General features: G+C 37.7%; 1 long non-coding RNA gene across 1 annotated transcript; it reads left to right on the top strand.

The window, feature by feature from the left end:
* The first annotated feature begins 1526 nt into the window (after positions 1 to 1526).
* LOC103788872 (uncharacterized) lies at positions 1527 to 11684 on the top strand. The gene is made up of 3 exons (XR_614914.4): positions 1527 to 1757; positions 5845 to 5929; positions 11226 to 11684. It is a non-coding gene; the product is annotated as an uncharacterized LOC103788872 (long non-coding RNA).
* The last annotated feature ends 13380 nt before the right edge of the window (positions 11685 to 25064 follow it).

The following is a 25064-nucleotide window of genomic DNA, read 5'->3' as shown; positions in this document are numbered from 1 at the left end:
AAACTTCACCCTATCTCCCAATCACAAGTTCCAATAATCTTAGCCCAACAGTCAACTTTCTAAGTGCTAACAAAAAGAATTCTTACAGACTTAATGTCAAACTATATTGAAAATTTAAATTGTCTATGGTAGGCTAATTCACACTGGTTAGAAGGTCCAAGCTTTGTGTTTTATCTCCCAGGAATCATAGAATTTTGCTTTTATCTATTCATCAGTTCAGTTCTACAGATATCTGGGATCTCTACTATGTGCCAACCCCAAAGTCAGGTAGTAGGGATAAAGAGAGGTCCCAGCACTTGACCTCTGGATAGACAGACATCTAACACACAGTTGCTGAACAGTGTGATCCATGCAACAAAAGAAATCTGAAAGAAATGGTGAAGTAGCATAGATGAAAGAGAAATTAAGTTCATCTGAGTATGGCACTGAAGTAGGCTTATAAAAAGGGCTAATATGTAAGCATAGCTTTAAAGAATAAGTCAGAGAGAAAGGAAGGATTGGGTAAAAATGGAAAGGGATGTGAAAAGGCATAAGATGAAATCATGTATTTGGGTAGTTCTCCTTTGCTCATGTTGTTGTAAGATAGGGTGAAAGGGGGACATCTGAGATAAAGCTGAGGGAGCATGTATAGGACAGGAGTAGTGGATACTCATGGACCAGGGTGTGGGGATAGATGAAAAAGTGAATCAGGAGGAGAGGGCTCTCTTTGGCCAAGTGCCTGTTCAAACTTTGATGCTTATTCAGGCTCTACACTTGACATATCTGCTGACAAGTGTGTCATAAAGAAGACCTTAAGACTATGGAAATATAGGTGAGCTAAAAAGAAATCTATGATCCCATTCATTCAGAAAGGTCATCTTCACCTATTAGCAGAAGAGTTGTAGATATGAACCACTAGGTAGCACAGTTCTGAAATATTAAACAACATAGTCAAAGATCATTTCAACTTCAAATGTATCTTGATACCCAACAGCAATTTTTCTTTCTTGAAGCTGTAATTTTAAAGATTAAATATTGGTTCATAGAAAGGCCTCAAAAGAATTTCTTGACAAGCAGATCTGTGGGTTCTTTAGATAACAACAAAGGCAAAACAACTGCGAACGAACACCTATTTTGCTTTTCTCATTTTGATTAACAATTGTATTTAATCTTCTATTAATTTTATAGAACATGGCGTAGAGATGATGACTTTGGAGAAGTGAATTCTTGTGTTATATAAAACATATGTGGGTTGTTGATTTTCAATACGTCATTTGAAAAAAATAAAGATTGGATGTGCCAAAACACCCAACTAAATAGTACTTAACAGCCCTTTCTGAAAAGAAAAGAAAACTCTTAAATATTTACGCAAAACCTAATTACCAGTTTGCAAGCATTTCAAGTGGTTGAAAAAGCATAGGCCTGACAGGGAAGAAGTAGAGCAAGTAGACATACTATTTCCAGTAAACAAAGCAGAGGTCAGTGCCTTCTGAGGTCATAATCAAGATAAAGAATGCTTACAGATGCTTTGCGTAGGTCTCAGGTTTGCCATTCCTTCATTCCCCTTATTTGTAATACGGGAATGAAGAGAAGAGGAGAAAGAACAGAGGGAATTGAGGCTAAGAAGTAAAGAAAAAAGTAAAGTCATTTGGACCAAAAGGGTTGAGAACCCTGGGGCAGAGAGAAGGAGGACATGATAATGTTCAAGGACTAAAGTAAGTCCAGAGCAGCTGGAACACGGGGCAAAGGTACCTTCAGCTTTTTTGCACCTAGAGAAGGTAAGAATTGAGCCACTCAATCTGTTCTCTTCATTTGATTCTTTCTTTCTCTATTTACCAAGTAACTCTTAATAATAAAAACAGTACAAATAAATTGCTTTTGTTTTTTCAGTGGAGAAATCCTAACCTCAGGTCATATTTACTATTTCTCCCTACTTGAAAAAGATGTAAAAGTGACAAGTGAGAAAATTCCAAAATCTATACCATTCTAGACCCTAGACTCAGACACTCAATGGAAATATGGGTAGTTTCCATTTGTTCACACCATGAAGGTGGGAGTGGAGAGATTTCTGGGCTCAGAGTGAAGACCACCCTTCTATGTCTTAGGTTCTCATCTCTTTCTACTAGCTCTCTCCAGCTCATCCAAAATGTGGTAGAGGAGAAAGGAACTAGCCCACATATTCCTATGGAAGATAGCTACCGTAAAAATGCAGAAATTCTTCACCCTCTGCAGGATAATTATTAGGGAGACATCCAATGGAAAGAAACCCCAGCCACTTCTCCACATTCAAGCAATTCCTTTAGAGCCTTTTGCTTTGTTCCTGTACATTTTCTCACTCAATGTGAATTCTAGAGCCAATCTGTTTTTTTAATCTTTTGTTTTGCTCTTAGTTTGATTTCCACTTTTATGCTCTGGAGTTCCTTACTATTTTGATAAATTTCCAATATATACTGTCACTTGTAATACCCTACTGAGTTGAGGCAATTAGCCAAATCCTTCCAACAGGAGGTGTCTCTCTTTCGGTCATGTCACTCTGTCAGTAACTACTGACGCTCTCGATCAATAGCTATGGTTAGGAAACAAGTATGAATCATTTTAGTATTCTATTTGATCCTCTGATCATTCTCAAATTCCTTGGATTACAGTCTTCAGAACAGAAAAACAGGGCTGAGAGGAATGAAACGAGAAACTTCCTCTCAAAGGAATATGATGAAGATAACAAGTAAATTTTAAATGATCAGACTAAGGAATTCTGTAAGTCTAGAATTGGCAAACTTAGTTATTTAAAGGACCATATAGTAAGTATTTTCAGCCGTATGGATCATGCAGTCTCTGTTGCAACTGTTCAGCTCTGCCATCATCCCATAAGCATTCATGGACAGTACATAAATGAATGAACATCATTGTGTTTCAATAAAACTTCATTTACAAAAACAGGCGGTAGGACAGATTTGGCCCATGGTCCTGTAGTTTACCCACCCCTACTAAAGTACAAGATACTATTATATTAAATACATTTGGCCTGAGGTATCATGAACATGCACTTGTAAATTTCGCACTCCAGCAGCCTATAGAAGCAGTTTATGTTGCTCTTGTATACTGCATTGCTCATACTGACTTCATAAAAACCCTAAGGATAGAGCAGGCTCATTCTGCATTAAGATAAATCCACAGAGTGGACTTCCACAATTATAAAAACATCTGTAAAACAGAAAATCAACTAGAACTATGTTTTCTAATCAAATGATGGTAAGTGTGATTGAAACTTTATTTAGCCAAAATTTTAGTCTGACTAATTCCCATTGATAGCCACACATTGGCATTGAGACTGTATGTCACTTATCCAATAACTTCGAAGGAACAATTGTGTCTTTTCATGTAAATCTTGCAAAGCTCATGGATCACTGATCTGCTTTAGGTGATGTGTGGTGTATCAATTCATCCCCAAATACACACAACAAACTCATCCATCCTGTTTTCTTCTGAGATTTTTATCTACACAGCAATTCATGAACATACACTTGCTAATTTTGAACCAAGGTAGCTTGACCATTTTTATTTTTTTTTCTTTTTGCCTGTCAAGATGCCAAAAGCATTTAGAGCACTTTACCAATGTCCCACTTGCCAAATTTCCATTTTAACTTCAAAGCAGTAGGAAACAGAGACAAAACACAAAGCCCTCTCAGCTACTCAACTCCTATTGTTCTGCTTTACGCTGGTTAAAAAAATAAATAAATGAATGGCGAAACAGATTGTTTTTGAAACTGATAACACAATTTGTTCTCCTGCTTCATATGTTAGATTTCTGCCTGCAGCAAATATTTACAGCAGAGTTTTAACCCTCTCAAAATCAGCTTCGTTACGTAAGGGCTGCAACTGTCTTTCATAGAATACCCTTGACAATATGGCTTTACAAAAGAAAAAGCAGTGACCTCGGACACTGTCCTATGTGTGTGGTTAGTGTTTAGTTACAGGAGGCATGCAGAGAGAAAACAGTCAAAAACTTGTTGTCAATTATTTAGCATTCCCATAAACCATTAGACGGTCAAAAATATCTTTAATTGATTCCATCGCTACCTATGCTACTTATTATTTATTACTATAACAAACTTCTCCATGGGAACAGCTAATTGTACCTCCCTGGTGGCCACTTCAAGTGGAATAAGCCCTGCACAGTGCAGCCTAAGATATGCTGAAAGGTCTTCAGCTTTGGGGATTTGATTAAAACTGTATTACACGAACATATCAGCAACCATTGCCAAAACAAAACACTAATTTAAAAAATCCTTCTGCTTTACTGCTTAACACAATTGAAAGGAGCTTTGTGTGCATGTGTGCATGCATTTGTGTGTATGTGTATGTGGGTGTGTGTGTGTGAGACAGAGAGAGAGAGAGACATGAGGAGTGGGAGCAAGGAGGAGGGGCTGCATATGTTGTCTCTTTTGAAGACAGTCATATTTAATGGAAATAATGTGGCATTCTGTGGCATAATAAGGCAAAAGAAAAGGGCAATCCTGCCAGCAGCATTATGGGTATAGGCAAAATCCCTGACCTGGTGATAAGACTACAAACTATTGTGCCAGAAAGAAAATTGTACAAGAAGCAACTTATCTTGCCCAACCCTCCCTACACACAAACGCACGCACACACACACACACACACGCACACACACAGGCACGCACACACACCTTTAAAAGAAGCATAATTGTTAATCTGCTCTTTAGTAGAAAAGACAGATGTTATGGAAATAGTAAGCCACACTCTTCTAAGAGTGTTCTGTGGAAAGAGATTCCATAGGCAGCACTCTACACGGGAAGATTTAGACAATTAAGCAACCGTCGTGAGGCATGCAGATGAATAACACATGCTAAATTAAATCAATACCAAACACTGTGTTGGAAATAGGTTAATTGTTTATTTTCAACTTCATGGAAGGAAAAAAAAGGAAGCAACAGTGGAATTTGTCAACTATTTGGAGCCATATACTGGCCTAGATAAACCACAGCAGCCCAAAGCCCACTGTGCCTCATACAGCCCTGCATATGGGCCTTTTAAAACACTGTGTCTACACTTAAACAATAATTCCAGATTCATTTTAAAGAAGGTGGTGGGTGCATGTGGGATTTTTATCAATTTAAATATCAAGATGTTGAAATATTGCCGTGTAATTCTGGATACTCAGGCTGAGTCTAAGCCCTGAAAGAAACTTGTGCTAGTGTACCACATTTATACACACAGACTTAAGAGAAAAACAGAGGGCTTTCCCATTTCTTGTCTAAAATGATTGATAAGTAAGAGTCTGCAACATTATGTGAGTGAGTCAAAAGCAACAGCTGTCAAGAGATAGCTTTATGTCATTCCAAAGAGTTAGGAATTTTAAATATTGTGAGGTACAAAAGGGCTCATAGCTGATGGATTTCTTTAGTGCAATGTTTACATGTACAGAATGAACAAATGCAAGCTCTGCTGTTAAAACAACAGAAAGCAACAAGGGGATTGCCTGTAGGTTTTAGTATCTATTCCATAACCCCAAATGCTCATTTTTGCATTTGGAAGATGCAGAAAACAGGTAAGAGAAGAAGGCTCTCTTACTGAGTGTTTGAAGACTGCTACCATGCTACATAGCTGTACACAGTTATTATGCTTAATTCTCTTCATGAGTTTGTGAGAAGTGAAGTATAAGTCTCATTTTTACCACTGAGAAAACCAAGGCTCAATAAAGCTAAATGACCTGACAAGATCACATGCTGGTCAATGGTAAAGTTAGGCCATGAAACCTGTGTGGGACCAATTCCTAAGCCCAGGATCTTTTCATTACTACAGCAAGCTGCTGAAAACAATCTCAAGAAATGTTTGTAATTACAGCTCCGAACCTGTATCATGATCATCCATATGCTGTGTGACCTTGCATTAACTTAGGACGACAGTTCTTCTCTAAGGTAATCCCAGGGTAAGTGAATATGTGTCTCATATACCCATCTCATCACTTCATTACCAAGATAATTTGGCCAAATTAAAATAATGATATTAGATTCATTAAGCACATAGACATTAATTTTGATTCTTTTCTATATATTTTTAGAACATCAATTAATGCACCAGACTCATTAAGAGGTAATTAGTAGCAATTACAAAATAATCGTAAATAAAATAGGACTATTCAGATTAAAGGCATAAGTGCTACTGGGCACCTAAGGTGAACTGCTTTCTGGATTTGGGCCTTGAGTGCCCTAGCAGTAAAGTGAAAAGGGAAACATGTATTACTGCTTGAGTTCCACTCCATTGACCATAATGAAAATGGTCAATTTTACTCTGGCTCTTGGCCAATGATAACGGAATTTGAAGATAAATTATGTATGTCTTCACCACCAGCAAATGTCGGGAGAAAGGGCCTGTGGAGTTACTATGTCCTCTCTCGGATTCCTCATTAGTGGCATAAATCATGGTATTAGTCTGTGGTTCCTACGTTAGGTCTCCAGACACCAGGATATCTTTATGGGTATCATTCATCATTGTCTCCTCTGTGCTTGCTGAAGCAGGAGACAGGGTGGAGAAGTTGGTAAGTGGAAGAGCATTTGTTGCTCTTACCTTCACTCTGTGATGTCCTGGCCTCATTTCTATCCTCTCCTTTCGGCATCAGAAGTTCTCCAAGGATAACATTCAACTAGGGCACGGCACTTGCAGTTAGTATGAAAAATACATATTTTCTACTGGCAGAGATAAACTTTACTTAGAACTCAGGGAAGTATTTATCACATGAATTTATGAAAATAGGTATTTTGTTTAACTACACAATATATTCAACCTGGATTTGAGCCACACACACACACAAAAAACCTAAAAGACCGTACAAAAATGAATGGCACTCTGTTCTTTAAAATGACTAAAGATTTCATTCATTGTTACAAGTTTCAGTATAAAATTCCATACATAGGACATGTAAAGCTGGATCATTTTAGTTCTTTACCAGTTTCATTCTCTCATAGCTTATATACATCCTCTGTCTATTTAAAAGTGAAGGTAACAAATTTTGGAACTGTAGAAGCTTAGAGCTAGAGAATAATTTAGAGGTGATTTCATCCAACCTTGTCGCTGACCAATGAGTCAATGAGAAACAAACAAACTAACCCCCTGCAACATTAAGTGTGAGGGAGCCAGAATGAGAACAAGAAAACCTTTCTAAGCCCACAGGTCCACCTGTGAATATACTCTTCTAGCACCATGCTGTCGGGGTGCAGTGCCAAATATTACATTAATGAATGGGTAGACTTTGAAACAGATTCCTACGGAGTATTAGAAGAAATGTTTGATAAGTAGTCTTTCTTTTTATTATTAAGCCCTTCCAAGAGTGCCTGACACATATAAAAATAAATATTAGTATTATCTTCCACCTGTTGTAACTATTGCTATTTTACCATGGGCTGTGTGATCCCTTGGCAGGGATATGCCAAGGAGATTTAAGCATCAAATGAGTAATTGGAATTAATACCGTGCCAGCCAAGAAATATTCTGTGGTGATGGTGTCACACAGTACCAGTGACATCTTTGCTGATTTGTGCAAGTATCTTACTTGTAAAATGAGGTCAAAATATTCTTTAAGAGACCCTGTTGTTCCATGTCCCTATATGTAAGATTCAATTTCTAAATTATTAATATGAGGGATGCTTTTAAGGAGTATTCTTTCTTTGTATTCAACTCCTTTTTTGTCCCCCTCCCCCAAATCTGCTTCCCAACATCCAGGATTTTCCATGTCAGTCAGTGACAACAACAATTACCCAATTTCTCAAACCAGAAATTTGGAAATTCATCTGGATTGCTAATTTTGCCTTTCTGGCATTTTCAGTCCATCAGCAAGTCCTACTGATTCTACCTCCAAAATCTGTCTTTCATCTTCTAGTTTCTCTTCATTTCCATTGCCATCAACTAACTATCATTATGGCTTACCTGGGCTGTTCAGATTGTCTCTTCATTATGTAATAGTGTTCCAACTTTTATTCTTGCCCTACTCCAGCCCATACTGTTGTAGCAGCCAAAACTATATTATGCTTAAAAATCAAATTCAATCATATCCTTTTCTGTGTAGAAAAACTCCTAGCTCATTCCTGTCTCAAGGTCTTTATGTGCTGCTATTTTATTAAAATGATTTTATACTTTTCACATGGCTAGTTCCTTATCAGCTTCCAGATTCCAGAATAAATGTCACCTCCCCAAAGGCCTTTACTACCCATCCTTTCTGAAGTTGATCCCTCCACTATTCTCTCTCATACTGGTTTCTTTTATAGTGTCTGTCACAGTTTGTAATTGTTTTGTTTCTTTGTTTTTTAATCTGTCTATTCTACCAGAATACTTAAGGTACACGAAAGGGAAGGACTATGTTGTTTCTATGTATCACTTTATCTCCATAGCATATAATGAGGCTCCATAAATGTTTGCTGAACGAATGACTGAATAAATAAATGAATGAAGTGGATCAGTGCCCATAAGCACTTGGAGCTACTTTTAAGAGGATGGCGATAAGACAAACTGGAAACTGAGAAACATCCTGTGAAACAATATTGAAGGTTTCTGCTTTCCTGTGTTGAGGAACAGTGAACTTATTCATTTATTGTTCTAGTACTTAGCTTAGTGCCTAAAACAGCACACAGGCTTCAGAAATATCTACTCCATGAATGATGGGAACTTAAAGCTAAAAGAAATGATGTACATCTTGCCCTTTGGATGAACAGCTATGTGCAAACATGGAAGCTGTTGTGCAATTAAGGGTATTGTTGAGTATATCATGAGCAGCCAATGACTAACTCTTAATCATTGAGCAGCCAATGACTAAGAGTTCTTTTATTAGAAGTTTCATTATTTAATACATAGAAGGCAGTAGTCAGGCTTCTGTTCATCAATTTTTAACCTAGTTATGCCAGTGTCTCCTTTCATAATTATGAGCAGCTCATTCACCTCCTTGGAATTTCAATTCTTTCCCTTTATAAAAAGTTTGGTCATTCATGCAACAATCTGATTAATAACAAGGTTAATATCAGTAACACAAATACTACCACTACTATTTCTAATATTAACACTAGCAAACTAATACAGAAAACTTACCATGTAGATATGGTTTTCTGATATTACATTTAATTATCTTTATAATTGTAGAAATGAAACCACAAACTCATATAAAACATAGTTTTTTTGTTTGTTTACATGAACTCCTAACTTGGGAAGAAGTTAGGAAGACTGCCCACCAACCAAAAGAAGAGGCCATCACTCCTCCGATCTTAACATATTAACTTTTAGGGATTCTTTCTTATATGAATAAATCCCAACATTTCTAAAGCATAACTATTCCAGAATTTATTTGGGGAGGCACTGAAAACTGGGGGGGTTGTTCTTACTAGGAAACAGACATCAAAGGTTGATAATAAACATCTAAAAGGTAATTCTTATATATTTTGAATAAAGGAACATCTCCCAAACTTGGCAAAATACGCATCTGCGAAAGATTGAAGTATACATTTAGGAAAAAAGGTTATCACAGTTTTCATTCAGAAGAACAAAAGGAAATTCTTTTATTGAGGAAATAAAACATTAAGAATATCTTTTATTAGTTGAGTTTTTTAACTTTCTAAATGTGTGGCATAGTTTCCATGAAGCTATAATTGTACCACTGCACGCCAGCCTGGTGACAGAGTGAGACCCTGTCTCAAAAAATATGATATATCATAATGTGATATAATATAATGGAAAATATCTCACCACTAACAAGTGTAACTAACAATCTTTATTACAATAGATTACACAACAATAACTTACTCTGCAATTTAGACAAACTGGATTTTTAATTTCTGTTCCATACCTACTGATATAATGATGGACATATTTCTATAACCAATCTCAGTTTTTTCACCTGAAAAGGGGGAGAGTAATAGTATCTCCCTCAGGGATTATTATGAAGGTTAAAAGGCTTAATCCATTTTACATGACCATGGAACCTCAGAAATGCTCAAAGTGTTTGTTACTATAATTAACAGGGATTTTTTTTTTCAAGACTTTTCTGACTCAAGGCCCCAAGGTTTCAACCACAAAGAGTTATTAGGGTAGGCCGAAGGATAAATAATTGGACAGAAAATATGGAAATATCCCCAGCCACTATTATGATCTTTTTCAGACATTTGATCTGATCATACCCCTTTCTGAAAAGCCTTCAGTAGCTCCATAAAATATCTAATATCCAAATATAACCTTCTATGCCCTGTGACATAGAATCTTCATGGCTCAGATACGATAAAGAGTATGAACTCTGAAATGTCTGGGTTTTTTTTTTTTTTTTTTTGAGATGGAGTTTCGCTCTTGTTACCCAGGCTGGAGTGCAATGGCGTGATCTCGGCTCACCGCAACCTCCGCCTCCTGGGTTCAGGCAATTCTCCTGCCTCAGCCTCCTGAGTAGCTGGGATTATAGGCATGCGCCACCATGCCCAGCTAATTTTTTGTATTTTTAGTAGAGACGGTGTTTCACCATGTTGACCAGGATGGTCTCGATCTGTTGACCTCATAATCCACCCGCCTCGGCCTCCCAAAGTGCTGGGATTACAGGCTTGAGCCACCGCGCCCGGCCATGTCTAGGTTTTAATCCTAGCTTTGACAGTTACCTACTGTGTGACCTTGGGCAAGTTGCTTAGCCTCTCTGTCCATCAAGTTCCTCATTTGTAATACAGAAATGACAGTAATAAATGGCTCATGAGGCTGCTATGAGGACAAAAAGTCAATTCATGCAGAACGGTTAGGATAATGTCTGGCATATTATAAACACTATGCTTTATATTTTATTATAATTTATAATAAACTAGTGAGGAAATACAATTTACATGATCTAATTGTTGCTGGATATTGGGTTGACTTGATCAGGAATTAGTATTGATCAAGGTTATGTTTGAGTGGCCTTGGGTTTTCTATTATAGCATAGATGAAACAAGATAAAATGAATGAGCCCTGGGCTGATGAGGTAGAAAGAGAAACACCATTAGTAGAGGTTAGAAGCTGATTAGAATCAAATAGAGGAAACTCCAAGTGTGTAAGACATGGAATTTCATCGCTGCAAGGTTATAGAAACCACCTGGCAATCCGCACATTTTTGTTGCAGTCTGTAGTTTCTGGTCTGTTCACATGACCCCAAGTTGTCCTACTCCTACTATAGTTACATTTAGTGCTAACTAATGGTAGCTTAAATATCAATGGGTATATTTTTATATCCCAAGGTTACCTGAAGTGTTTAGAAGAGCAACAGATTCCTGGAATCTTCTGAGTGCCAAATGCCAATTTCAACGTTCTACCCTGGAAAAAATAGGACAAGAGGGATTAGAAGTCTCCGGGACTACATTCTGCCTCTGTACTTCCCAAGATGGAGCTTCCTGGCTGCTGTTTCCTCCCACCCAAGAATCGCCCCTCACCTCGGTCCATGCCCCACTCCTAGAGTCTCCATTTGAGAACAGGAATGGAATGGAGAGAATGAAAGCCAATCACTAGTCATCCTTCATTTGAATTTTCTTTATGACCAGGGCTGTTACTATAGTGTTATATTTACTACATTTTCTCAGCAATTTTTATGTTTTGTACCATGTATTTAGGGTCATATTTGCTTCTGGAATTCTCAGTCCTTATAAACCTGAAAACAATCCAGCTTCAAAACCAAAATACCTATCATTAAAACAATTATTATAATATTTGATAATGCATAGAAATTGGATCGATGATAATTCAACATTTGTAGGGATTACAATTATGAGTATTACAGTATAGCAGTAACACAGTTTAATGTTGCTATAGTACAAAGTGTGTGTGTGGTAATGAGGATTTGGGATGAGAAGGGAGTTCAGAACAGTGAGAATAATAGTCTAGGCATAGGGAAATACTACACTTCACTGTATTTCTTTGCTTACTTGGCTCTTTTCTGTGTAAGGTTATAAGCTTGTTGATGGTGGGACATCATACCATTTCATTTTTTTGTTGTTGTTCCTTGAGTGTAGTTTAGTGTTTCACACAGTGTACTCTCAAAAAATGGTTAAAGGAATACATTGTGACAAAACAGAGCATACAACAGTGTGTAAGAGAATGGGATGCAAACAGCTGTCAGAGAAGAGAATATCATTGGTGGAGAAGCCCCATTTGCTCAACAGTTATTTGGCGTTTGTGTCTTATGATGTTTCTTGTTTTATTTCTCTCGAAAAGTTAGCTTAAAGGGAAATATGCTCAAGATGATTTACGCCTGTATCCCAGCACTTTGGGAGGCCGAGGCGGGTAGATCACAAGGTCAAGAGATCGAGACCATCCTGGTCAACATGGTGAAACCCCATCTATACTAAAAACACAAAAAATTAGCTGGGCATGGTGGTGCATGCCTGTAATCCCAGCTACTCAGGAGGCTGAGGTAGGAGAATTGCCTGAACCCAGGAGGCGGAGGTTGCGGTGAGCCAAGATCGCGCCATTGCACTCCAGCCTGGGTAACAAGAGCGAAACTCCGCCTCAAAAAAAAAAAAAAAAAAAAAAAAAGATCAGTTTTATCCTGCCTGGTCTGGAAATTTTCCTTAAAGAGAGAATTATATCAATATAAAGCCAAAGTCTTGCCTGAAAATGAAGGTTAATGCCTTGCTAGTCATATTGTGTGGGTTCTGCCCATGTTGCATGGTTTATGTTGCATGGTTTATGCACCAGCAACATGGGCACAACCTGGGAGCTTATTAGAAATGCAGAATGTCAGACCCCATCCAGGACTTCCAGAATCAGAATCTACATTCGTACAAGATCCTTAGGTGATTCATGTGGGCTGCGTTAAATTCTGAGAAGCACGTGGTCATTTAAGAACTCTGTTGGCACATTAGGTATGACATGTAGTGTAATGATAAGGTCAGACAAGGCTGTGGTTTCAAGTCTGGCTAGCTGGGAGAAGGATAGTTACATTAACTAAAATACGGAAGGGAAGATGAGGAACTGGTTTGGAGTGGGATGAGAGAGAAGCAGAAAGATGCCATTCAGGATTGGAAAAGAGGAACCATAGTTCCTCACACTTTTTGGCAATCAAATTAATAACCGTGAAAGGTAGTTCACTTCCAATATCAAGAGTTTGCAAGTGTCTAGAGAAACTGCAAGAGGGGAAAAACAAAGAAAATATTTTAAGCTGAATATATGTAAAAGGAAATTAAGTATTGTTTAAAGATATTTGAACTGCTAAAAGCCCAGAGAGGAAGTAATTGTTACACTTTCCCTCTACATTATATGGCTAGGTCATTTCTCTGAGCTGAATTCTGTCAGCCAACTCAGTATCTTTTTCATTCTTGTACTTTGCACACTTAATACCTTGAAAAGCAATCCTTTTAATATCCTCTAAAACCTATTTTGGATACCTACATTGTGTAAAATGAGTGTAAAAGGCCTCTTAACACGATTGTTTTCAAATGACACTGTCAATATATTTTTCCTTATTTTTGTAATCATTATTCCTCACTGTTGCTTATAATAACCTCACATAAGCCCAGAACGGTAATCTGTTTTCTTATTGATTTCTACAAGATTCTACCCTTCATTGTATACCACTGCTATTCTTTTTATTTTTTATGGCCTTGTCAGGTTCTGGAGAAATATCACAGCATTAATTTTTAAAACATAAAACAGCCTAGAGTCATTTACATGAACTTTGCGAAAATATGCATATGATAGGAGTATAGATTATCTGTTGGGGGTAAGGAGAGGAGGAGAGAAGCAAACACTACTTAGTATAATGCACCTTTTATTATCAGATCTCAAAGTGCTTCACAAATATTAAATATCACATTACTTCCCTGGGAAACAAGTCAATATGATTAAACACATTTCACAGATGAGAAAACTGAAAGCACAGATTGGCAGAGTGATCTTACCAAAGCCATAACAAAGATCACAGTGGAGTGGGGCCAGAACACAGTGTCATGTTACTGATAATTCGTATCACTTGTCATTGGTTACTTGGCCCTTACTTTTGTTTTAAAAGGAGGGAATAAAAAAGCTTCTAGTCCATCATCTCAGCATAGTGTTTGTTGCAAGGTGTGGTCTTTTTCCTTGCCCATCCCACAGCCCCAACTCTCTATCATCTTCTGCTAACCAGGCTCTTTAGGCCCTGGCTCTTGCTGCCTTCTCCCCTCAAAATGAAGTAGAATAAATGTATTCTCACTTGAGAGAAGGTAAAATACATATTATGGCCGTGTGAGTGTGAGTGTGTGTCTGTGTGTGTTTATGAGAGAGAGAGTAGGTATGTATTCATTCAATATCGGAAAGGATAGTTGACATTTCTAAATTTTTCAAATAAAATGGGCATTTTTAGAATTACCGTTATTTGTGCTAAATATTACTAGGAAGATGGAAATGCCATTATAAATTTTATTAAAGGCAAAGGACAAACTCCAAACAAATTTTGAAGTTTTCATGCTTAGAGAAAGGCAAGCAGGGCTCCAGATGAGAGACTAGAAGTTGGCTTTGCTTTAGCCCCGCCCTGATTAACCCTCTCCCAAAATGCAGCTTGGTGAAAGGAAAAGCAGCTCAGCTTGGGCTACCCTTCTCACAATGTCCTCTCCAGCCTGCCTCTATCATCTTCTCCCAGCATTGTGCCATGCCCCTGGGGAACCAATATATGTTTTTGAGATCACTTGGGAATTATGGTAAAACTGCTCTTAATGAGTTTTGTGATTCAAACTGGAAGAGACAGCATACAGAGGGGTAGTGGAAAGTTTGCATCTGCAAAGATGGCCAGTGAGGACTAAAGTAACAGTGGACAACTTCCATTGAAAATAATCCGTAAGAGATTTTTATCATTCTTTGTAGACTGTGTTTTTCACCCTTGGAATTTTGTTTAATCGCTGCTTGAATTTTTACCTATCCACCACCAACATTTCAAGGAACGTCCTGAATCTATCTTGATTTTTCACCTTCCAGTAGATAAACACATTCATGGTCATGAAGGTCTCTCTTCTCAAGTCACTGAAGGACCAGGCCCTAAACTGTCTGCCCTACTGATGTCTTTCCAAGATGTTGAGCAAGTGTAACCATACTAGACCAGCTGTCCCTTTCATTTTCAGGTGCAGTTTGGCACAAAGACCAGAGTGATAGACACACTTATCCTCAGATTCAGCCAAACCTTATCGTCTGCCCTGCCTTGTTAATAATAAAAGCTATCATTACAGCTGATTATAACAATAACTCCCTGAATCTTGTTAATGATGATTATGAAAATACAAATAATTCTAAACTGAAATAACAACATAATTTCAGGTTTTAATCCTCATAGGCTGGAAATTAAATGTGGGCCCAGAAGTCAGAGGAATGGTCTACACAATCGTCCCCAAAACATTATTGCTTTCTTGTGCTGGAAATTAAGTGGCAAGCAGATTCAAGATTGCTATTGTGACTGAAATTTGGTAACATGAAAGGTTTTCCTTTTTATTAGAAGCAATTTTCAGAGGATTCAATTCATTGAAAGGCTTTAAAAAGTCCCACAGTTTCTTATTATGGCATGGAAAACAGTAAGTGTGCTAAAATCCTTGAAAAGTGATTAAGGTCAAGTGTAAGGCACACTTTAACAATAGACGTTACCATGCATATGTTTAAAAAGTGTTCTATACATTTATGTGCTCTTCCTTAAAACAAACAAATAAATAAATTTAATATAGTAAATGACATTGAGGTCTGAAAAATAATTCTAGTTATTTTTTACTTCCCAATATATGCTAATATACAAATGACAAATTTAATAATGCTAGATGGCGTCAAAAAGGTCAAGATAGATATATTTAAAGAAAGTTAAATTTCTTTGCTTTTTTTAAATTTTATTTTGGTGAAGTTTCACTCTTGTTGCTTAGACTGGAGTGCAGTGGCAACCTCGGCTCACTGCAACCTCCACCTCCGATGTTCAAGCAATTCTCCTGCCTCAGCCTCCCGTGTAGCTGGGCCTACAGGCATGTGTCACCACACCCCACCAATTTTGTATTTTTAGAAGAGATGGGGTTTCTCTATGTTGGTCAGGCTGGTTTCAAACTCCCGTCCTCAGGTGATCCACCTGCCTCGGCCTCCCAAAGTGCTGGGATTACAGGTGTGAGCCACCACGCCTGGCCAAGAAAGTTAAATTGCTTTTAAGAAGATATTACATTCCTAGGTTTCACCTATTTTTCCTCTGTTTCCCTTCTTTTAACAAAGGTGTTAAAACAGACTAAATGAAAAAAGTGAAATCAGAGGAAAGAAAGATGAATTAGCTAAATAAAGAGCGTGGATAAAGGATAAAATATATAACTAACTTGTCTATATAAAAATAATTTTGCAGTATTTTTTTCTTCCTCAAAAAATCTATTTTCCAGAGTGTCTCCTAATGCTACCTCCCTATTTTCTCTCCTTCTCTATTTGTAAGATGCATATTAGTCTCTTTTGCCTTTAAATCTTTAACATTCACCCCTACACAGACAGAGGTCAGTCAAGAAACAGGTGAAAATGTAGATTTCAGACTCCCACTTGCCAAGAGTTTCTGATTTAGTGAGTTTAGGATTAGGCACAGAACTCGCGTTCCTTAATAAGCGCACCTGGAGACCTATGAAGCAGGAGGTCCAGGAACTCCAACTTTAAGAAACACAGTGCCCTAAAAGCAAAACAAAGACATTTACGATCTTCAACAGGCCACCAGTCAATGGAGACAAACTTCAGTAAAGAGTAGAGAATAAAGCAATTCACAACTCAAAATACGTTATGCATGGATCTTCCTGATTAAATGCTTCATTGAAACTGTTATGTAACAAAACAAAACAAAGCACAACTCTCTTAATGGAAGGGATAGAGGATTTACAACACCAGGGATAAAGTGACAGAAATGATAGCAATGAAGTGGGTGGGCTTGGAGATGCCAAGTTTTAAAAGATATTTTTCAAAGTCTAGGCACTATGAATTCTGAAAGATTTTTCACCAATTATTTTTCATCAAGTTATGCTATGGAATTATTTCAGCAAATAATAATACATCATGTAATTTCGTCATGTAATGAATACATCTGAGAAGAGCAATTTAATGCCAAAACCACGATTCTTCAGTCCATTTGAGGCCTTTCTCTTAAAAACAAGAAACGTCTTTCTCCTATGAAGATGGGCATGGTTCAAAGGGTTCACGTTTAGCCTCAATGTAAAACTGCCAACGAATCTGGCAAAATGTAGTACCCTGGGAAGGAAAGAAAATTTACATCCCCAAGAGCTAGTGTTTAACGTCTTTTTGAAATTATTTGACTGATGCACACTCATATTATTTTTTAAAGGCTCTTTAATGAGGCATTTCCCAAGAAATTTTGAAGATAATTTGTGGTGGACTGATAGGTAGTATTTACGCACTTCTGAGGGACCACAAGTTACATTTGTGTGAATGAGTTGCTTCCTATTAAATGACTCTTGTTTCACATGTTTAATAATACTTAGACTTCGCTTTTTTCCTTCTGCTCTCCCAGAGAAGTTTCTGTCTCTCCCGTCATTTGTTGTTGTGGTGGTGAAGTTATTTTTCTTGACAAGTTCCACCCACTCACATTTAACCTGAAGGTCTTTTCCACTGTAGACATGCTGTGAATGCGCAAAAAGGAAGCTTGTTATCGCAAGATCAGCAACTCAAATTACAGCGTGATCAGAAGTGACATCACTATGTGGTTTCATTAATGATATTAGAGGAGAACAAACTATTTTCAGTCATTTTCTTTAGTGTCGAAAACTATACACATCTTCTTCATTTCATTCCCCATCCATTCCCCTCCCTGAACTGCATCAAGGGTTTCTTCTCAGGATCACTTTTTCTTCTTTATTCCTCGTCCATCATGAAAATGTCTATCCCCTGTTTTGCCCATGTAGAGCAGAGCAAAAACAAAACAAAACAAAGCACATTAACACTACTGACCTGATAACTTTCTTTTCCCAGAATAAGATCTGAAACGAATTTAAGAAAACCACAGATACTAGAACTGCTGAAGTCTATTTCCTGTGAATCTGTGTGGCTTGCTCATCAAGTCATGCCCCTTTTTCTATTCTTATTCTTTATTCTGTAGTCACAGTATTTCTACAGTTGCCCGTGGACCTCATTGAGCACAAAGCCATGATTATTACCCAGGCGAACCTTGGTCCGGTTCTAGTCCTAGAGCAACAAAGACCTGTTCCTTGGCCTGCCTTTTCACCCAGGCTTCCGTGTGGGCTAACTGGGTAATGGAATTGGTTGGTTTGAAAGAGGTGTGTCTAGGAAAAAAAAAATTTACCTTTGCTTGCTTAGTAAACTCTCTGTATTACTTTTCCATGATGGAACTGAGTGCACATATATGTGTTTTGGTCAATGGGAGACAATGAGATGAAAGCTTATCTGTGGAGAAAATAGGGATTCTATACACTCAAGAGTAGAGGGATTTGGAATGCTGAGAAAGGAGTCTGAATACTAGGCCATCTTCTGCCTGCTGGGATTGTTTAGAATCTCATGATAGACCAAATGGAGCAAGAAATAATGTTATCAAATCCTACAACCCATAGACAAGTCATTTAAGCCTCTGTAAGCTTCAGTTTCCTTAAGCCTAAAATAGAGTTGTTTTTTTAAGCCTCATCACTGTTGACTTTCTGGAATGGATTATTTCTTGCTGTAGAGAACTATGCTATGGTCTGTAGAATATTTAGCAGCATCCCTGGCCTCTACTTACTAGAAGACAGTAGCACCTACCATCAGTTGTGATAGTTTCCACACATTGCCAAATGTTCTCTAGGAAGAGGGTGAGGACACAATCACCCTCAATTGAGAACCACTGATTTAAAATAAAGCAGTTAAAATTTGTGATAGAATTTATGACAGATAAGGTTTCTGTTCTAAAATTCCATAGACATAACATTCTGTGACTCTAGATTTGCAGGCAATTTGTTGATATGAGACTTCTTTTTTTTCAACTCTTATGCTAGTAAGGAAAAGGAGAAAGAAATAAGCTGAAAGTTTTCTCGCTTGTTATTAAAAACGTTATTAACAAGTTAATGGCAAAAGAAGTTTTATCATTAGGATGATGAAATTGAGGTTTCATTAAGATTTAGTCCCAAATATTTGTTGACAGTCTATCTCATGGAATAATGGCAGTAAGTAGAATTTGTTGAACACTTATTATGCTAAATGCTTTGAGTGAAACAGCCCACTTAATGGATAAAGGTTGAGGCAAGCGTAATTATTAGCTCCAACTTACAGAGAAGGAAAACTAAGGTTTAAGGACAATAAACATTTACAATTTAGAATTACACTGCTAGCAAATGGAAAAAGAAAAACTCAAAGTCAGATATATCTTCCACAAAATAGCCTTTTGACAAGCACTTTGCATTGCTTTTTAGGGTGTTGTGCCAGATGTTGTTTTTTTTAAGTTTCCAATATTAACAGATTTATTCCTAGTCTCATCGTACCTATGAAGTACAATTATAATCCTCATTTTTTAATATGTGGGCAGAAAGGGCTCATGGGCAGAAAGAAATTATGCTACTTCCCCTAGGTCACACACTAGGAGGTGGCAAAACTGAGATTTCAACTCAACCCATGATCTCAGCCACTACCCTCTGTTGTCTTTCAACATAAAAAGCTTTGGTATCAGTCCTTGGCACTCTCTGAGTCAATGCAAATGAGTATTCTTTTGGGGTTGTTCAATATGTGGTGAGAATTTTTAAATGGCACAGGGTGTCATCGGTCTTTTTTCTGTAAAGGAGCTGATGCTATGGAATAAGAATAACAGTGAAATTATAGTTGTTATAGTAAAAGAGATTCTCTCTGTCTTTCTACATTATAAAAAAAAAATTTGACCTGCATTTCTCCCACTCAGTCAAAGGGTGAGATCTGTGGAACACCCTTACTGGCAGTGCCATCCAAGGCCTGCCTGTAGCAGTCCAGGTACTTCCTCATCACAACTCATCACTCACTCTGTCCTAGGCACTGTGCCAGTTGTGGGAATGCAGCCACAACTAATCTTGATTCCTGAAAAGCTCAAACATCAGTAGTAAGAAAAACCCACAACAAGACATTTACAAAGGGCTAGAGGAATCACAAATAAAGAACAAATAACTCTTAACTTGGGGAAAGCCTGGCCAGGAAAAATTTCTAAAGGAAGGAAACACTTGTGAGATGATAACAGATCATCAACTATCCCAGTTGAACAAACAAGTACGAGGTGCGAAAAGAGGTAGCAATGTCAGAAAGACATTATTCAGTTATGGCTGGAGAAAAGACACCACAGGGGGTGAAAGGAAGCTAGAAAAACAGATTTCTATAGGAAAGAGAGAAGCTCTGGACTTCATTCTAAGAAAGCTGGGCCTTTTTCTAGGCAACACATGTTTATCAGAGAGTTGTAAGCAAGAGAGTAGCAGAATCCGACTAGTATTTTAGAAAAAAAATACTGCTCCTTGCTCGCCTATGTGGAAGGTAAATGAAGCTGACATGTACACAAACATGACTTTATCATTGGGTAGCCCCATTTTTTATGGAGTTTATAGTTTGTCAGATAAACATGATAGCCTAAGACAGAGCTAAGTTTAGCCCCAGTTTGGCCCTAGTTTTTCTGCCACTGTTCTAACTTAGGACTAATTAAACTGCCCTACAGGAATCTTCCTGGGACAAATTTCCTTAAGCAATGGGGTCTAGAAAATGCAGTTGCAGCTTAACCTTCTTGTTCCTCAAAAGAAGTCCCCTGTGTATAAATGGAAAAGCAAACATCCTATGTTCTCACTTGTAAGCAGAAGCTAAGCCATGAGGATGCAAAGGCGTACGAATGACACAATGGACTTTGAGGACTCAGGAGGAAAGGTTAAGAAGGGGTGAGGTATAAAAGACTACAAATTGGGTTCAGTGTATGCCGTTCAGGAGATGGGTACACCAAAATCTAACAAATCACCACTAAAGAACTTACTCATGTAACCAAATAGCACCTGTTCCCCAAAAACCTATGGAAAAAAAGTTTTTTAAAATAAACAAATAAAAGAAAGAAAAAAGAAGTCTCCTGAGTTTAGTGCTCTAAAGAGTCTTGGTGTTGGCGAAGGTAAAAGAAGACTGTGCCAACAGGATTAATATTTTACACCCATGAAGCAGCTTTGTAGTCAGAGTTCTCAAAGCATTAATTAGCATGGAGTTTAAAAATCCTTCTTTGTATGTGGTGAAAACACAGAAACCTGGAGACAATGATTGAACTTGCCGTAGTCTCACAGTGAGGTGAACAGAATCTGGAAGTGAGACCCTGTGTTTATACTGTGCCACCCGTTAGGCTGAAAAAGAGTTCAAATGGATGGGGTTGGACGTCTAACTTGAGAAGTTGAATGTTTCGAGAGAAATATCCTAAATGCATAGGTCTTTATGGGTCTTACAGTCAATTCACTAATAGTATTGAAACAGTTTTCCATGTCAGATGGCTACAAGAGACAAAAACAAACCAGACAATTCACATAAATTAATGAAGCCATTTAAAAAAAGCCATCACATAAGAAATAGAAGCCTACAGTTTTCTCATCTGGGTACCTTCTCACTTTGTGATGATGACCAAGGCAGAAAGAAGAGGCCAGGTGGATGAACACTTGGTTTCTTACACTCACCAGGGTCATATCAGCAGTGAAGGAAAAATATGTGCAGTCCCCAAGAATTTCCAGTGTATGCAGAATTAATACAAGTTCTTCTGTTGATAACTCAAGTAGATCTCTCCCTGTCAACTGCAAAGAACTCTCCCAAACTCCTTCCTAAACTCAAACTCATGGTGGAGCTAGTATGCTGCTCCATCCATAACCATGGTTTAACTTACATATGGCCTTTTGACCTTTTGTAAAACTTCTTTCCTATGAGGAGAGGCCCTGTAGCTATGTCAATGGGAATGGGTCCTGGCAGTTTAGTCACAACTGTATCCTCTACTTCATTGGACTCTTGTGGTTCTAGAAATGTATACAGTCTGCAGTTTCCTTCCTCACATCTTGTCTGTTTCTCCTGAGGTTCTCCAGAATCCCTCCAAATTCTCTGACTTAATATGTTCGGTATCTACTAAGTATACTAATACTGTATTATGAATCATTTCTTAATCAACAAAACACAGTGCACTATGTCAGGAAAGAGGAACTTAAATGAGAAGACCCAGTCTCACTCTCAGCTGCCGTTTCATTGAGATCAGTGGGTAGAATTTCTTCACATGTCTAAGATTCCTAGAATATTAGTTTGCTGAAGCCATTCTCTCAAGTTTCCATGGCCTTTAGCCATGCAAGGAGTCCTGTCTCCCACCCCTGTTCTTTGCCTGGGAATGATGGGGTAGAGAATAAGAAAACCATGGGGAAAAGTTTATTTTCTGCTTAGGATAGCAACATTTGGTTGCTATAGAACTGAAATTCCATTTTGTGTTTTAGGATGTTCCTCTATCAATATGATATTTGGATAAACTATGGTTATCATTTCAAGTAGAACCATCCAGGAGGTAAGTGAAACCTAGTGAAATTTAAATGGAGCTCTATCAGTAAACAGATCAGTGATTATTGAAGAAAACACTCATGTCCATTTCTGGGCTTGGAGTTTCCTAGTTGTGAAATGAGCGGGTTAGTCTATAAAATGAGCCATAGGACAAAAAGTCATGATTACTTCCATCTCTAATGCTCTACTATTTTTAACATTTTGGGGGCCACTGAATTCCTTTGAGAATCTAATGAAAGCTATGGAACAAATGATAATGTTTCCAAATTTGAGACATAATTCAGGCATTCACAGACATTTTCTTCTCCCCTGACTCTAACCCCTCTCCCTAATCCCAAAAGCCCTCCCCTGTTATTTTTTAAGAAGGGGAAATTTTCAAAGTGCCAAGGATGAGCACACAATAGGTACCCCAAAATGCTCCTTGAATGAGCAAATAAATTGCATCTATCACGTGATGTATATATTCTGTCTTCACAAATGCAATCATGTCACCATAAATAATTTATAAATATCCACTTGAATTTATTATTATCTCCAAAGTATATAGTATTATGAATTCCAAGGACTGATTCATGCTCTGTAGAAAGCATATCAAGGTTTCACAGAAGTGAGAATGAATGATCTGGAATGTCAATCATTTCACTGATCACCCACTTTCTTTAGCTATTCAGGCTGATATGTACTCGTTCATAAAGTTCTCTATTAATTCAGAGTATGCTCTCCCCTGGAAGAGGAGAGCCTTTCTTACTCATGGAAAGCTGAGCAGATTCCCTCAAGAAACCCAACTGAAGCTACTACTTCAGTACAGTTTTTCAGAAGGCATTATAAAGATACCTAACTCATTCAAATTAATTGGCTCTTTTGAAGAGATCTGGCCATTTTCCTAGTTACCTTTCTATTTTCTTATTATTTTTATTACCTTGAACAATATATAACTTTAATAGAATCTAGTATCATTTGAGGGGAAATAAAGGGTAACCTCCTAAAATACTTAGCACAAGTGATGAGGAAGAGAAGTTTTGCCCATGGATTAAAAATTGGCTGTCACTGTAGCATTTGATTGTAGTTATGATCCTGTTTATTGCCAGGTGGTTTGGGTGGGAGGCTTTTTTTTAGCTGTATCAATAATACCAACCAAATGCCACCTTGGTTTCTCATTACTGAAGTCTGGCTTTTGACTCATCTCAGAAAAATCTGGCATAAATTTGTGTATTATACAACTGCACTCCAAACTCTGACTGCCTTGTATAAGCTAATCCAAAACATCGGTCCTGCACTTTGTGCTCAAAATCCCTAAAACGGGATATAAGATAATGGGAAATAGAAGGTCTGCCTTCTGTGCTTTAGTTATTCAAAACATAGGGCCTTAAACAAACATTCAGAAACACATTTGTCTTCTGTAATCAGTTCCAGGCACATGTTGAAATAAATAAATTAGGGTGCATAGCCCTTCTCCAATACTCACCAAGCTGGAAGCAGTTTAGTCAATCAATGGGTCTTCCAGAATCACTAAATTCTTATTATTCAGAAGTTACTGCTAGTGGCTGACTGGTGGACTTATAACCCCAACAAGCAAGCTTCCTGGTATTCATGCCCTTGTATACACATGCTCCTTGAACCTTGACACTAGGCTTGAGCTTGTGACTTGCTTTGGCCAAGCAAGCCTGGCTTTTAGCAAGCCTGATACAAACGGAAGCTTAATAAGTGTTCACATTGAGTATGCCCTTAGAAGGTTTCATCTTGGACGCTGATTGCTGTACCAAAAGAAGTTCAGTTTGACTACTGAATGATGGGAGTTGTGGAGGGAGGCCCTGGAAGAGGGGAGAATGTTGGAAGTCTTAGCTTTCCAGCAAAGCTCCAGGCTGAATGCAATGAAATGGGTGACTTCAGCTAATCCGTATGAGATAGAAAACTGCTAGCTTAGCCTAGTCAACCCACAGAATGAAGAGTAATAATACAGTATCATTGTTTCAAATCTCTAGGTAAAGTGATAGAAATTAAACGTGAGTTATATAGGTTTAACTTCATATTTCAGTTCACGAAAAATAAATGTATCTCATGTATATTTATATCACAACATATAATATAATGTATATAAACAATTTGATATGAATGTCATTACTTGTTCTTTCTTATTCACAAATGCCCAAACTCTAATGTCCATAGTAAAGGGGAGGAAAAAAACTATCAAGTGCAAATTGCACTTTAATTCCAAAAGTATTTTTCTCCATATTTGTAGTCAAAATAAATAAAAGCATCAACTAAGAATTCTTAAATTATAAAGTATTGACAGATTGGCTGGGAGTGGTGGTTCGTGCCTGTAATCCCAGCACTTTGGGAGGCCGAGGCAGGAAGATCAATTGAGGTCAGGAGTTTAAAACCAGCCTGGTCAACATGGTGAAATCTCATTTCTTCTAAAAAAAAATACAAAAATACAGGGTATGGTGCCTGTAGTCCCATCTACTTGAGAGGCTGAGTCAGGATAATCACTTGAAATTGGGAGTCAGAGGTTACCACTGCACTCTAACCTACACAACAGAGTGAGACTCCATCTCAAAAGAAATAAAAAAAGTATTGACAGATGAATAGACATTTTTGTTATTAGTTGGCTGTACTCAAGACTA

The sequence above is a fragment of the Callithrix jacchus genome, chromosome 17 (genome assembly GCF_049354715.1).
Source record: "Callithrix jacchus isolate 240 chromosome 17, calJac240_pri, whole genome shotgun sequence".
Taxonomy (NCBI): Eukaryota; Metazoa; Chordata; class Mammalia; order Primates; family Cebidae; genus Callithrix; species Callithrix jacchus.
Note: the sequence above shows the minus strand (reverse complement) of the source record. Positions and strands in the feature narration are given on the sequence as shown.